Here is a 17,867-nt window from a genome sequence, read left to right as displayed (position 1 = left end):
AATAAATCTAAAATTATCTCTCTCCTCCATTATCACAACCACCCTCCGTGTTGGCAATTAAAAACGAAATTAAATTTTAAATAAATTTAAATTCCCTCTCTTCTTATTGGTTGTGCCTAAAAATATGGATTTAGGTTCGTGTCCATGCAAGAATTGCTCGAGTTTCATATTCATAAGGATGATGGCACTTGCTCTAGCGCCTTTAATGTGGTTGGTAAATGCGGGAAGTAATTTATAATGTTTCTTTGCATGATTGGTTTGAGCATGGAGGCGGCAATCGATCTCTTTCTTCTCGTGCTAGGGCGACCATATAAGAGTTAGCTTTGTGTTAGCGTATTAGGACTTAAGCAATGCGTTGTGGAAGCCAGATTGTTCCATAAGTATATTCTTGTTCCAGGTTGGTGTGGTTGTATAAATGTAGTCGTAATATGTGACAATAAAAAACCACAGTATGACAAGTAAAATTATCGTATCTATGAAAATTGACTTTACTTCGTACAAGAACAAGGTAATATATACTTGTAATTTTAACACAATGAGTTTGTAATAGTAGTTGATTGTGCAGAGCGCAATTGATTTGATTTGTGTGTATAATTCTAAAAGATAAGAGTAGAACTAATTATTGACAAATATAAATAAATAAATAAATAAGAAGACATTTTACAAGACATGGGTTTCCAACTTTTCAACCTCCTACATATTGGGAGCATCCAATCACAAGGCAACCTGCTTCGTTTGAAGCAACCTCTTAACGTTGGGAGTATCGATTTGCAACTGATGAAAGTTGTATATCGAAATAATAGAAATGCATTAAAAGTACTTAAAACAACGACATTGAATACTAAAACTTAGTGTAATAGATTGTTATCACAACCCAAAACTTGAATATTTCATTGTCCTTAGAAGATTTTTGAAAAATGAGATTTTTAAGAAAAATGGGAATTTACCTGCTTGATGATGATTCCAAGTTGACTACTTACCAAAATACTTTCATGTTTTTGTTCAACTTTCATATTCATTCTCATACTTCGGGATGGATAACTCAAAATACTTTATTTTTGTATCTTATCTATTCGACTTTTCTCTTTTATCATCAATTCACTCAAATGAAAAATGGTAACTAAATCAACATGCATAAATGATTTTGCCATAGATAATCTTATATATTTAACTTTTCTCTATTATCACCAATTGTCTCTAAACACTCTTAAAGAATGTAACCTGACTTAAGTTAGGGTAAGATAAATTTAGTTTAAGTGGACTAATTTTTGAAGTTAGAAAGTGCATTCCATCATTCATTTATTTTAAGTATTTTCTCTTTTTCCAAATTCAACTCTTTACTGAATATTTCTCGAGCTATTTGAGAATTTTATTCATTTGGTACCCATTTGCTTTTGCTTTTTTGGTTTTTTTTTAATCTATTTTCTTTATTAGGATTTTCGTTCTTATAACTATCTGACTTCAAAGAGATTCAATGACTACAAACAATTTTTGTAATTCATGGAGTCTTATGCAGTTCTAACAAAGAAATGGTTAAAACTCAAAAGGGGTTAGCAACAAATATATTCAACAATAATCAACAGAACAGTCCTAATGGGTTCTAGGGTTCAAGAAAAAAGACATGTGTCAAAGTGTACATAACTAGACAATTAACTATAGATAAATAAAGCAAATTCTAGAAATTTTCATTATAACAAAGATACACTTGTAATCATACAAAAAATATACATTGATCATTTGGATCAAATCTTACTTGTTTAGGTATCCAAAAATTGAAAGATTTAGAGCTAGATAGCAACCTTTAATTGATATCATTTCCTTAGTCTTTTTGAGTATTCATGGAATACAATGGCTAAGATTACAACTTTCTAAAATACAATGTCTATGAAACGGATTGATGACACCGCCTAAGAAATATAGACAAAAAACATCAAATTGTGCCTCTAAAGAAAGGGATGACGTTATCTAACTATTTCTCCTTGCTTTAGTCTTTGGTGTTGGTGGATATGAGAATTTTAGCCAATATGGAAATATTTTATTTGGCTGAATCTTTTATTTTAGGGTAATGCTAATGTGTTTTAAGAACTAAATATAAAAATGTTTTAATTGGAAATTGTGCATTGTTGTTATTAAATATTTAGAATTTATTTATTTATTTATTTTTTCAATACTAACTTTTTAAGATATGCCCTTAGGACACATGCTAGCATTACCTTATATTTTATTGTTCTTGAAAATCGTTCCCTTTTTAGTCTAAGTTTACTCCTTATACTATACCATCATTCTTTTGTTAAATTAGAATGTAGAGTTTTTTTTACCATATTATAATCATCTTTCTCTTCTTTTGAGGATGCATCTCCTTTTCAACTTTTTGCACTTCCTACATCTTATCATAGATAACTTATGGATCATTTTTCCAAAGCCCCAGGGTATTATACATTTTGGAGAATTTGACTTGCCATTATATCTGTCAAACCCTATATCTGTCAAACCCTAAAAATGTCTTTGCTATTATTTATCCTAAAAAATTTATGAAAAAATTCACTATAACCAAGGCAATAAAAACAAGATTTCTAGTCGTGAAAACGACATGGTGTAGGGAAGAATTTCGCAGTTTCTAGTCAAATTTGTGTTTTTTTACCGGAAATAGTGTTGGGAAAACGAAATTGTCGGGGAAGAACTACCGAAAAATTTGAAAATTCTGGTATTGGAAAAAATAAAAAAACTTACTGGAAAATCTCAAAATTTCCGGTGAGTAACAAAAACTTCCGGAAATTTTTAAATTTCCAGTATACCGAAAACTTTGCCTATATACCGAAGTTTCGGTAGTACAGAAAAATGCTTTACTTGCGTGGTCCAGAATCAGCAGCGTCTTCTACAGATTCTTGTATAGAGTTTACGAAATTCTTCACCACTGACATTGTATGTTTTCTATGTAAAAATTTCAAAATTTAAAGGTTTCCTCATCTCTATGATATTAATAGTTTACTCTTTATATGTTGTAATTGATAGATTTTTATGTCCTAATATGAAGTTTTAGCATGGACACAAACTACTAGTAAACGGCATGGTATTATTGTTGTTACCGTTTGTTTGAATACTGATAATGGAAAGCGAGAGAGGAAAGATAAATTGATTATGGGTTGTAAGAGAGGAGGAAATTACAAAAGAAATAATGCATCTGAAAGCAATAATTTCTCACAAGGCATTTATAGTATAAAAGTTAAATGTCCTTTTAGGTTGAGATTTGTGCCAAGTTAAATTGATTATGGGTATGGAAAAATGGATGATGATTCCTGATATCGGTTACTATATTGCTTCCAGATACAGTGTTATATTTTCTCCATTTTCAAAAGACTTAACATCATATTTTTCCCTATTGCCTTAACTCCACCAATGTATATGAGCATGCATAAATCATTATTGTTTGTTTTGTCAACAACAATCACTAGTTTCAAGTAAAGTTGAAACCTAATTGTCCATTACCTCCCGTTGTCATACCCCAAAATTTGCCCGTCTTATTTTATCCAAGGGTTCAAGGCTCAGTGGTTAAACTCAAGCCACTCTCTCCTACTCAAAGGTTCAGATCAAGGTTTTAACTAAAAAGGTCAACTCAACTTTGACCGTTCATAACGCTCGCATGGTTTGTCAAAAATTCTCCAACCAAAGCCTATTCTTAAGGAAATTTCATCCTCTTCAACTTTGATGTTGGACCCAAGATCAGGAAACGCGCCATTTGGAAGATATGGACAAAAACATTACAGGTCCTCTTAAAAGTCAATAAAAACACCTTTCGAATCAAAGCTCATAACTTGAGCATGAAAACTTCAATTGGGATGAAACAAAAAGGATCGTTTAGAGGACTCTTTGAGCTTTCCAAAAAGTCCTAGAACGTATTTATATGACAAATATGGAAGGAGTTATGTCTTGTTAAAGTTGGCAAAGTTTGAAAGAATGTATGAAGGAGATATTGACTAAATTTGAAAATTCTCTAAATAGGCCCTTATTTCTTTGATCCAAACTTGATTCAAATATTGTTATAAGCCCTTGGCCCAATCTCATGCCATGTTATTATTTTATTTAATTAAATTTGATTTTAATTCATTTTAATTTGAATTTAATTAAGATAAATAATAGAAAATCAAAGATTTGGTTTTAGGTCTATTATGTGATGAAAATATCATGATAATATCACTATAATTGAATCCAATTTCGTGCACAAGTTTCAAGGCCAAGAAAAGAGCAATTTTGGAAAGATTTGATAAAAATTCTCAATCAAATTTTCCCCCATCAAAGAGCAAGATTATATTGGATTTCCTTCAAGTTGTTGACCTAATTCAAGCCCACATATATACTAACAACAACTGCAGGCACAAAGGGGCGGAATTCTGGCCTCCAAAGTCTGAACCGAGTTCATAAATTTCAGAGCAAAAAAAAATCAAATTTGGATTGGAAGAGGCGGGCCTAATCAAGGAGTTTTGAGGATTCAAACAGATTCCTGGGACTTTTCAGAAGCTATCCAGACATCCTCCAAGCATATTCACGCTCAGAATCGCCACTGATTTGCCCCGGTTTGGCTTACACTTAAAAGTTTCGATTTCATGAATTTGTGTATTGCAAACGTATTTTAATCATATATTTGTGTTCACAATCATGCCTGGGACGTTTTAGAATAATTCAATTGGAGTTTCTGTGCAGAATCATTATTTCACCATTGTTAGGGTTCATAGCTTGTGAATTGGGGCTTTTGAATTAGAGGCAAAATCAGTCTAGATTAATGGTACTATTGTGTTTGTGAGATCGCGGGTAACAAATCTGGGCTTTTGGTTGATATTTATTGGTGAGGGATTACTGGTTTGAGGGAAAAAGAGTTTTAGCAACGGGGTAAAACCGTTGCCATAGGTCTGCGTATTTTTTTGGTTTTACGAAGAAGAAGGAACGCAGGTGCATGGGCGCGAAATCTGTGGCAGTTCAAATATTTCTTTTATTGTTATATTGCATTCGTTTTGCTAATCATACAACTAGCCATCCCAGCGCAGACGGCAATGGCCAAGCGCACGTCACCTTCAAAACGCAGGTTCGAGACCCAGCGTGTACCATTTTATTTGTATAATTTCTTGCGTAAACAAGCTCCTGGATCCGGTGTTGCGCAACTAGGGGAATCCGTTGTACACCCTCACGCGATGACGTCAGATCATGCCAATACTCAGATCTAACGGCCAGGAGACGCAGGTATATCATAAACTTCAAGGAGCACCATACAGGATCCAGCCCAGGTCTCTTTACATATATCTTTATTTATTTATTATTTATGTAATTGTTTAATTATACATATTAATATGCATGTAATTTAATCAATTTATTTTAGATTTAGAATAACAAATTAGGGTTAGGAGTAGAATAATTTAGGATTAAGTTTAGGTTTATATTAATTTTCCCGATTTATTCGAGTATATCGATTGATTTATTTAATTAATTTAAATTATAAAATCACAATAAAACCTATAAAGGTTTATAGTATTAGGGTTTGCCCTATCCCATTGCCATTAGGCAAAAATATTAATTCGATTAATTCTTACTAATTCTCTCCTCGACCCGACTAAATCTATTAGTCGCAGTAGACGAGAGATAAAAATAATAAGAACAATAAACTCTAACTTCCCCTTTAACGGATAAATGACGGATGAATATCTATTTCATCCCGTCTTCAAATTAGTCGACTCTCTATGTCGTACTGATCAAATATCTGAATAAAGCAATAAAAAATACACAAATTCAAAACATGTTTAATTTGCTGCCCGCGACGATCAATCTATCGATCTGAGTAACCAGCAATGCCCCTTAATCCGCTAACTATAATGATCAAACCTATTGATCATCGCAACTAACGGTGCCATATCAAATCAGGGTTGTACGCCCAAATCTTAAAACACACTAAACCACGACACTACGGATTTTCATCCTTTTCAATCAGGCAATTTAAAATGCCTTTCAAACCGCAACTTCACAAACTACGATAGGCCATTCAAAAAGCCTCAAAACAACTTCAAATCATTCAAATCAATTCTAAAGGCGTACAACCTTGTGCCCGAACTACGTTGACTCTGATTCTCCATAAGGAGATACGTAGGCACTTGGATAACCAAGGCGAGTCCCCCTCCCTAAAATTTCAATTTTTCCCTATTCAATTCCTTAGCTATTAATCTTAACTTTTAGCCATAAAACTTGACCCTTAGATTCAAAGCCAATAGGAAAGGGTTGAGGGTGCCTAACACCTTCCCTCGACCTGATTATAATAACTTACCCCGATCTCTAAACTGCGTAGGGTTTCCTATTCGCCATTCAGAATAGGTGGCGACTCTAAAAGTCTAATTTTTAGGGCAGGTTGCTACACCCGTCAGTGACCGTTGGAGACAGAATTGTACTAAAGATGCAAAAGCATGAGAATCAACATACGCGGGACGCTTTAGGCACTAGGAAGACATAATTAGGATGGCATCATAATTTGTTTTGTATTCTTATATTTAGCACAATTTTTATATGTACATATTTTATCGCATAGTTAATTTTATCGATTCAGTTATTCGGGAAAAAAAAAGTAATACAAAAACAAAGTGGAAAAGGCAATATGACTGTATACTGGACATTTCAAATTTGCATAATAGTTCGGTAATTACCAGTAATTTCAAAATTTTCAGCAAGAGCATGTAGCTATATGCCGAAATTTTCAAAGTTTAAGGTACAAGACTACCAAAAAATTCAAATGTCTGGTGCTTTCATATTTGTTACAATAAAAATTGTAATTTTTTGAAAATTTCCGATAATTTACAAATTATTTTAAAAAACTCGGTTTTTAATGGATGGTATAAGGGTAAAAAGTACTCTAAAAGTGGGGGTGTCAGGTATGACTGGCGGGTGGCAAGTTGAATCTTCTACACTTTGATTATCATCTTCTCTTTCCAAAACTTGAGCACAACACTACGCCATAAAAGGGCTACCAAAGCGCTTTTTTTGGCCTTTTAGAGCGCTTAAAAGCCTTATATATATATATATATATATATATATATATATATATATATATATATATATATATATATATATATATATATATATACACCATTATTTCAACAAAAACCCGTATGTAGGACATTATATACCATTATAATCCAAAATAAAATATATACACCATTATAGTTCAATTCACATGTTTGCAACAGATACATATAACTAAATCATCTCTAACAATAACTAAATCAGAATAAACCCGAAATTCTCAAAATACGACGAAATTGTGTGTCTTATAATAATATTTATACTTAAAGATCAACCACAAAATTGTGGTACAGGTTCATCAATCAAGAAAGAAGTTAAAAACGAAAAAAATTTATTGAGATTCATTATCCAATATGATACAACAACTCTTTTAACAGTAGTAAATAAGTAATGGCACAAAACTAATATATGTTTCCAAGAAATCAAATAGATCCAATAACCCAAAAAGAGGGTAAAAAGAATAGAAGCTCGATCAACTTTAACCGACATCGCTATAGGAGACAAAAAACAAAATAGAATGAGAATAACCTACATAACACTTTTGGAACTTCCTGGAAATTATGTACCTAATCTCTGTCTTGTTATCTATGTTTAAACTCTATTGTAGCTAAAGAATAGAAAATTAAATGAAGCTCTTTCAATGGCATAATAGAACAACTATGCGCTACAGGGGCTTTATCTTCGAGATCAGCCGATATATAGAATAAAATGTCAGTCAATATCAATGTGTTTGGCTCTTTTATGGATCATTGGATTGCTGATGTGATCACAAAAGACTTTAATTTTTTTCACTTTTTTTCTTCAAATGAAGGCAATATCATTTTTTATAGGGAAAAGAAAGACGAGGCAAAAGATTCTAACCATCTTCGCTTCCATCGACTACTCATCCAAATATTTCGAAGAAGAATACCAAAACAACTATTTGACTTTAAAGCACTCTATGTTCTTAACTTGTCAAACAATGCACTTTCTAGTAAAATTTCATCCTCTATTGGCTCTATTGGAAATCTAAAGTAGTTTGAGTCCTTAGATATATCAAACAACTCTTTGGAATGAGAAATTCACATAGAGATTTCTAGTCTTTCTTTTCTATCATTCCTAAACCTCCTTTTTAACAAACTTTCAAGAATGATACCTATAGTTACTCTAATTCAATCATTTCAGGAAACTTTCTTAATTGCTAACGAAAAATTACGAGGCCCTCATTTAACTACAAACTGCATCAGCATAAATACAAGTTCACCAACCACAAAATCTGCATAGTACATGCCCTACTTCCTTTCTTAATACATATATGAATGTTACTATCATTAACATAATTTAAAAATATATCTTACATGAGCCATGTTGAGTTCAATACCTGTTTACTTTACTTTAATTTAATAAGATTGTAGTCTGTTAAAACTTTTCCCCGCAATAGACAAAAATCTTCCATCTACAATTATAATTTTCTTGTTACAAGAACATGTAGAATAACATATGAACAAATATGAAAGAGCATCCACATGGTTAAAAGCACTTGAACTAAATCAATGATCCATGATGTAGTTTCTAAAATAGAGGGGAAGTACTAAGATTGCTATATATTTTGGCCAAATTACTGCTAGGGCTACTAGATGCCAAATAGGACATAATGCCAAAATTCTTAACTGTGTCTGTATCACTGCACGTATATTTAGACCCAATTTCGCCATCCAATGAGTTCACTAGCCATGTCATTATCAGGTCAGAGACTTTTGTGCATCCCATACTACAACATACCATTGGTCTATATCAGATTCATTTGTCACCTGTCAGATAATCCATCTTTCTTCTACACTAGATTCATTAGTTCTTGGGGTAGTTATCTTGTTTGTGATGTGGGAAGGGCTTATCTAGTGTTGATCTCTGGAGTAGAGAGTCCAGAACTAGCATCAACATGCAGAACTATAGTTTTTGGTGCAAAACTACTAATAATACCAACTTGAAAGATAATTTGTATTTAAATTGATACAAGAAATTAGGTTAGGTAGCTCTCTCCTATAGAATATTCAAAACGTAAATCAGTTTTCTGTTACAACTGAGTTGGTTTAATTTGGTTGAATTCCAATGGGTGAAAAAGGGAAATGGCAGTGCCGTAATGATTCTTAGTCCTAACTAACAAGGAACCCTAAAATCTTGTCAAATTGAACAATGGATGGAGTAGAACGCATTGGTTATTGAAATCATTTTTTGAAAAATCGTATATTTAATTTTTTCATGTATTGAAATCTTTTAGAACTGCAAAAAAAGACATTTAATAAACAATGCACATAGATTCGAAACACAAGATCATGACCCCTGCCGAGTTCGAAACAAGGTGAATGACTCCAAATACCCTACTAGTTTAGGACTTCTCCATTCAGTGCTAATTTTTTTTTGATAAGCACTTGTGCTATAAGCTGCTGCAAATAAGCTGTTTATCAAACATGCCCATAGTTATATAATTCTACAAGTTGTTAGGGTGATCTAATTTGCAATTACAAAGGAAATTAATGTTAGAACAAGATTTGTTCTGATCAATATTCTTAGTTTTGATGATAACAATGTATATGAATTTTGCTTGAGACAATGTGGTACTCTAATTCTATGCAATTTCCATTTCAGGAAATATATATAGAGTATGCACAAATTCAGCGCAAGAAGCACTGACTCAGAAGGTTCAAGTATGCAACATCAGAACATGCTCTCGCAAGACATCAGAAGATGGTCAAGCAGAATCAGAACATGGTCTATTGAAGCATCAGAAGAACTTGAGATCAGAAGCAGAAGCACTGAAATTCTCATGGTATCACGCTAGAAGCACTTCAATGTCAGAAGACAAGAAGATGCTCTGCACCAAGCTGTTTGACTCTGATGATATTCAAACGTTGTTCACACAAACATCAGATCAGAAGCAAGTACAAGATGGCAGGCTACGCTGAGTGACAAAAGGAACGTTAGAAGCTATTAAAGGCAACGTCAGTAGACACAGCAAAATCAAGGCTCGAGGTAGTTGACAAAAGAGTGAAACATTAAATGCAATGTTGTACGGATCACGCAGCGCATTAAATGCTCCCAACGGTCATCTTCTCAAACGCCTATAAATAGAAGTTCTGATGAGAAGCTGAATACAACACTTTGCGCAAACATACAGAAACGCTGTCAAATTCTAAAAGCTCTCAAACTTAATCTTCAACCTCACTTCATTACTGTTGTAATATCTTGGTGAGATTAAGCTTAAACTTAAGAGAAAAATCACAGTTGTGATAATAGCTTATTAAGAAGCATTGTAACTCTTATAAGAATTTGTTTACATTCATTTGTAAGAACTAGAGGAGATCAAGTTGTGATCGGATTCTCTAGAAAATCTTAGAGGGTACCTAAGCATTATGTTCCTAGAGTGATCAGGTTGTGATCAGAATACTCTAGAAGACTTAGAGGTTATCTAAGTGGAAAACCATTGTAATCTTGTGTGATTAGTGGATTAAATCCTCAGGAGAGGTAAATCACTCCAAGGGGGTGGACTGGAGTAGTTTAGTTAACAACGAACCAGGATAAAAATCATTGTGCAAATTATTTTTATCTTAAGAGTTTTAAAGCTACACTTATTCAAACCCCCCCTTTCTAAGTGTTTTTCTATCCTTCAATTAACTAATTATTAACTTACAAGCACCGGCCACAACTCAGAAGCCAAACACAATAACTCAGAAGCCAAACTCAACGGAAATAGACGAACAAGAAGATATCACACAATGAATCAGAAAAAAATGTAAATGGTTCGGCCTAGGGTTCTATCAACAATCTCTAAATCTGTAAACACTTACAGTTGGATGTAAATAGAGGTGAGAGTGAGAGTTATAATACTTACACTTGAGATGAGAGTGAGTCGGAGGAAGTTGTAGTCCGAGTTACACTCGCGTAGGGAGTACCGGTCGTAGTTGCAATCGCGGAGGAAGGGGGTTCTTCGCAGAAATAAGAAAATGGAAGGGATTTAGGGCTTATGGTTTTGTTCTTGATTCATAAGCAATTTTCGTTTGGGAGAAGAAGAACGATAGGGTTTCAGTAGATTTAGGGAACAGAAGAACGATGTTCGTGATTTAGAGAAGAAGAACGATGAGAGTTTGTTCTTTTGTTCGTGATTTATGGATTCAGTAGATTTTTTGTTTGGGAGAATTAATCTATTTTTCAATTTCAATTTTAATCCAACTAAGGCAACGCTTTTACAAAAAGCGTTTTCTAATATGAATCTAAAGCAGCGCTTCCCAAAAGCGCTTTCTAATGTGAACCTATACCAGCGATTTTAAATTATTATTTTTTTTAAATTTATTTGACCTTAGACAGCGCTTTTTTAAAAAGCGCTAGCTAATGTGGTCCTATACCAGCGCTTTTGTAAGCGCTTACTAATGTGGTCCTATACCAGCGCTTTTCAATAAGCGTTGTCTAAAGTCTGACCTATACCAGCGCTTTTACTCCTTTTTTAATACAGTTTCCGTGTTTTATTTTTTATTTTACTTATAGCAGCGCTTTTGTATAAAAGCGCTATCTAAGGGACGCTGTCTAAAATCTATTTTGGCGTAGTGCAAGCCTGCAATTTTCCAAGTTGACATTTGTGCTAGTGTTGTGTAAGAACGGTAAAGCCAAGATGATAGGAACATATGATTCTTCTTCAATGTAGACAATTACAAATTCAACAAGATAAGCCAATGTTCCAATATTCACTAATACATCTTCAATTATTGTGTCCATTGCCTTTCCACCTATTCTTATCATTATAGAGAGTTACATCAACTAGATGCTCTCCCCCAAATTTGATAATGCTAGGGAAATGCTAAGTAGTCCTATAGCGCATGGCATATTGAAACTCCATGGATCAGGGTTTTTTGTTGGAAGTTTCCATCTGATGATTGCAATACACCCTTCTCACAAGCTCACTATCTCGTTGTATGTAAATTTTCTTTTCTTTGCTAGGTGTTACTTTTAAATTGTTTGCATACGTTAGGATTTGTTGAAGTCCCTCAACGAATGGCATAGTTACAATTAAGTTGTTTAAAAATAATAGAAATTTTTTATATTGTTCTTCTTCAAATCTCTTATAATTATATGTGGGTATGGTAATGATTTAGGAATTACATGCTGCATTGAGTGTTCTATATGCTGCCCTTAGAGAAGCGTTTGTTTTTTAGACCAGGCAGCTTGCCGGTTATATGTGTCTATTTTAGGTATGACTAAATTGTTATTTCTTATTATGTGAGTTTTATTTATGACATTATTTATAGTTATCCGAGTCTTTGTTATTGTGAAGTGCCGGATATGCAAGCATTTCACGTCTATTTATGACAGGCGAGTTATTGCTACCACTGTTGGATGGCCACGAACCAAGAGATGGAGAGGCAGGCATGCACAAACGAGAGGTATTGTGGAGTACAGGAGGAGAATTGATGTGTTGGATGTACGATGTCATCTAAACTTCCCAGACAAACCATAGAGTGGGTAAGGAGTTTGATGACGCTACATTTTTCTAGTTATCTACAATGAGAGGGGTTAGTGGCTAGGCACTTATCTGAGAGGTGTCTACGCCAGTTTGGATATGTCCAAGACATCTCACGCTAGTCCTGGCTATTCCATTTGAGGGCATTTATAGCTGGTTTCGTGGTAACATTATGAGGTCTGCACGTGCCATTAGAGATCGTGCAATGGTGGTTCAGTTTCCTGCAAAGTATGTGGATAGATATTTGGATTGGTACCTTATTGTATTACACCCTCGCATCATTCCACCTAGGTAGCATGAAGATAATACTGGGCCTTCTCACATTGGATTTGCACATGATGAATCTTGTCATGCTGATGTTGGGGTACCTTTTGATGACGTATCAATGCCTCCACATGATGTGGATGACGTTCAGCGCCTGTAGATAATAGTTGTCATTATGAATAACCTCATGGGTTCGGTGAACCCAAATGATAAGGTTTCTAGTTTGGCATCGCAGACAACAAGCATAGCCCGTGGGGGACCTATTTAAACATTATCATTATTATTATTGTTATTATTATTTGTATATTATGTGTAGCATTATTTAGACATTTGCACAACACTATTTATTAGATAACATTTTTGCACTTCCAATGATGCATGATGAACATAACTTTACATTTGCTAAACCGTTACATAACTTAGACAAACGATTACATAACTTAGACAAATGATTACATAACTTAGAAAACAATACTACCTCCGTTTTTTATTATAAGTCGTTTTGGACTTTTCACACATGTTAAGAAAAATAATAATTATTGTATGAAAATAAAAAATTATGAAGGTTTTTACAAAATTATCCTTCATTAATAACATGTGGAAGATAAATTTACATTATTGAAAGGAGAGAGAATAATAAATATTTAAGGATATAATAGAAAAAACATCATTAATTATTCATTAGAATTGTAAAGCGACTTATATTTAAATACAAATTTTTTTCCAAAGCGACTTTTAATAAAAAAAACGGAGAGAGTAATAAATAAGAAAACCTAAACACTACCAGATGATTGTGGACGTTTGAAAATCTTGATTATGTTTTCAATAGATCTATAAATTGTTGCATCAAACTCGATCAGTCCCTTTGTCATCCTACGGTGATATGATCTCCATATAACTTTCAAATCTTCACCGGTCTTCAACTCAATAAGGTTGTATTTCATCCTTTCATCAGTATCTATATAGTCTTCTTGAAACTTGATCTAATTCACCTTTTTATTATTGGTGACAGACAATAAATCATTCAACGTCGATCTCAAAACTGCAAGACATGTGGTATCCTTCGGGAGCCAAAACTCTATGGGAAGTTTCACTCCATTGAAGTACACTTCTGCCTTAAACAAAAATTGAGGAAGAGACTTTGTAAGATGTTGTTCGTATCAACACATGACCCATATTTATATAACTTTGGATTTATTTTGGACCAGACAAAATGGTCTGTGCAATCAGAGTCGTACAAAAGTATCATCAAAATCTCCGCCTTTTAATTTTAACTCTTTTACAACTATCCAATAACTTTTGAATTTTTTCAAAAATCCAATACTAGCAAACATTTCGGATATTTTGAAAAATCCGGTGCACTGAATTTTTCATATATACTACCGGATTTTTTGCTATGTAACGAATTTTATAGATTGTTCTATTGGATATTTTGGCTTAAATTTTCATAAGGATAATATGGTTATTATTGAAATTTGAGGGGGTGTCAAATATAACCGGGAGTGTCAGGAAGAAACTTCTATAAATTTCTTCCGCATTCTATGTCAGTTATATGGGCTAGAGTTCAATTTTGTATGGGCTCAAATATTCCTTTCAATTTGGAGAGCATTGCACAATAAAACAGTTGAACAAATTTGATCAGCGCTGCTATATATTACGATGATCTTTTTAGAAGTACTGATGCATCATGAAATTAAATTCATGAATCATAGTACGATTGATGTATGATAAAATAAACTATACTATAAAAAACAAAATTATTTGTGTACATTTATGGTTTTAAATTGCGGTCCGCAACCGCAATTGCACCCGCAATATTGCGGATGCGGTTGCCTCCGCAACCGCATCGGACCGCAATTGCGGTGTGATTTTAAAGTCTCGTTTCCGGATGCATTAGGAACCCCATCGGACAATTTTAATCATATTTTTTTAAGTATTTTCATCAAGAATCAATATATTAGAAGTCTAAAACTCAATTTACTTCTTATATAATGAAAAAACATAATATTAAGTGTTTTTCAATGTAATATTTCAAACACTTCCTTTTAAAAATTCACGCCGCAACGGCCGCAATGCGCATCGCAACAAGCGCAATGACCGCAATCGCAACATCCGCAACCGCAACCGCATCCGCAGCCGCAACCGCAATTTAAAACCGTAATACAGCATGTAATAAATCAATAAAAAATTATACATTTTCCTTTTATTATAAATATTTCATTTATTTTCAAGAAATGATTTTCTGTTGATTGATTTTAAGGAAATATTTCTAGTTACAAATGGACAAATTATTTATAGTGTTTGTATTAAAACACACTAGCACCATTTTATTTGTCTACCTCCCATCTATTTTATTTCATTTATTGATTATAAACTATCGTCAGCTTTTGTCGAAAAAAGTATCGTGATATATATATATATATATATATATATATATATATATATATATATATATATATATATATATATATATATATATATATATATATATATATATATATATATATATATATATATTCGATTTCATCATAAATGTACATATTTGTATATTTCATGAGAAATGTAAAGCATGTGGTACGTTCAAAATAATTAGTTTTAAAATTAACATATAAAACTTAGTAGACTTCACATTTATAAATCATTAAATTTTTTTTTTCATTTCCTTAATCATTGAGATACATGCAGGGAATCAAAACATTAATATTAATACAAAATAATATATACATATGGAATATCGTGAAGCTGGTGGTTTAGTTGTGAACAGAGTGTCCAATACCGGGGCTATGGCCAGGAGCAGTAGGCCTAAAATCGTTGATGTCGTGAGCGGGAGAAGGAGGAGATGGTTCTCCAGTTGCACCATTAACCACCACATTTGGTGGAGGCATGTTAGTGAGTGTTGAAGCATTTGAAACTGAAATACTAACGTGAATGATATCATCATTATTAGTCTCATTATGCTTTATGAGGCTTTGGTTAACTTCATTAGACTTTAGGTATCGTCCCTCAATGGACTGAAATCCTTGGTTGAAAACAATGAGTGCAAGAAAAATCAAAGAGAGAATGGTTTTGTTTTGTGCCATTTGGAGATAAAGAGTATTAATTTTGAACTAAGATTTTGAAAGCATGCAATGAAAAAGGAATATACCAAAATCTCAACAAGAACTAATTAAGAAGAATATACTATAATGCAATTTGAGTTATGAATCTTAAGTTCCATGATGGGGCTTTATATAGAGCTCAAAGAACATGTGATGTGTGTGTGTGTGGGCCACCACATAGAATATGCTTTTTGAATCTCCTGTTGGAAGTTAAATGGTGGGCTAGTAGTGGGAGAACCTTTTTGGTTTTGATTCTCTCTGGTTTCGATGAAGTGCGCCTCCAATGTATATGGTTTTTGGACTCTTTTTTCTATATAGTAACTAGTATGTTTGCATAGTTTTGGGACTCTTTTTACTAATAAATGTCAATATAAAACCACATGGTCAGAAAGGTGTTATAGGTTTTGAAGTGATTAATTTAAGACCGTCCAAGTTGTTAAAGGTGGAGAGATTCTTTGTTACTATATATGATATAGGGAAGGGACACAAGAAAACTATTAATTACTATGGAGATACCAACATTAAATTGATTATTGGGCATCAAAATTTAGATGACAATTACAATGTGTTTTTGTTTTGTATGATATTTCTATGCTGAACAGAAAATAATACATTGGTACGTGATGTCAATAGTGAAAGGTCTCTGACTGGACGATAGATATCTCTCGTTATCGAAAATGGGGAGTATCTCTAAAGTTAATATTCTAACATTTAATTTAGAAAATATAAAGAGGTCGAATTTGCAAGTATGTAGTGAATCATATATTGGGGTGATGTTGAATGACACTTATATAGGAACTAGAGTTAGAACCGTTTTTAGTATATGTGACGTCTTCTGCGTAGTATTTTCATATGGGCCCAATAGTTGAGATGGAACGATGCCTTGCTTCCGTGCGGGGCTCCCCAAAAAGAACACACTTGTTCGCCAGCTTGAATGGAGCTGGTTGTTGAATTGAGCCTCCTAGTTGGGTACTAAATTGTTCTCTAAGATATCATATAATGTTATCATTAAAACATAAGGTCAGATGCAGAATCAAATCTTGTTCTTACAATCTCCCTCTTTTTTATGATGACAAAACCATGTATTTTGATGAACAATTTATACTAGGTTTAAATCACATAAAAACATATTCAGAGTTAGCTAAACAGCTTCCCCTGACAATGATACTCTCAAAATTCATTTAAGCTTGTATAGAGGCTCCCCCTGAACTCAAGACTTACAAAATAATTTTGAAGTATAAGAAAGTAGTAGGCTCATCATTTAAGCTTGTATAGAGGCTCCCCCTGACAATGATTCTCTGATAAAGTGATATTTGAACAATATGTGTTGTGTTCTGTTATGATGCAATGAATTCTTTGTCATTGCAATTGCTTATTTGTTGTTGCAGTGTACTATAGTAGACTCATCTTATTTTTCTCCCATGTCTGTAAGTATTTTGCAGAGTCATATAGCTTGCATGACTCGTTGTTTCAGCAGCTTCCATGTACTCTGCTTATGTTGTTTACTGTGCAACTGTAGCTTCCTTCTTCGACGTCCATTAGAAAATTCTTGATCCAAGTGAGAAAGTATAGTGAGAGGTGCTCTTCTTGTTATCTATCGAACTTGCCCAATCACTATCGGTGTACCTAAGAAGTAATCTTGAGTTGATTTCGGTAATGCACCATATATCGAACTCTCTTGTTCATTGTTGATACCTAAAAAAAAGTCATGCTCCATAGTGTATTTAACTTAAGCTTTGCTTGGATCTTGATATAAGACATTTTCTTTAATACGGATTTAAATCTCTCTCTTTCAACATTTTCTCTCCAACTATCTCATTTACATATGTGTCTCTATCTCTTTCTAACATTTTCTCACTTTCTTCTTCTATATATCATTTTCTCTTAATTCTCTCTATGTTATTACATGTATTTTAATTAAAGGAAAGGAAATGAGGGAAATAAATGATCAATTATGCTTTAAT

Source organism: Vicia villosa, unplaced genomic scaffold (assembly GCF_029867415.1).
Source record: "Vicia villosa cultivar HV-30 ecotype Madison, WI unplaced genomic scaffold, Vvil1.0 ctg.000148F_1_1, whole genome shotgun sequence".
Lineage (NCBI taxonomy): Eukaryota > Viridiplantae > Streptophyta > Magnoliopsida > Fabales > Fabaceae > Vicia > Vicia villosa.
The sequence above is the reverse complement of the archived record's forward strand: the minus strand, read 5'-3'. Positions refer to the sequence as shown.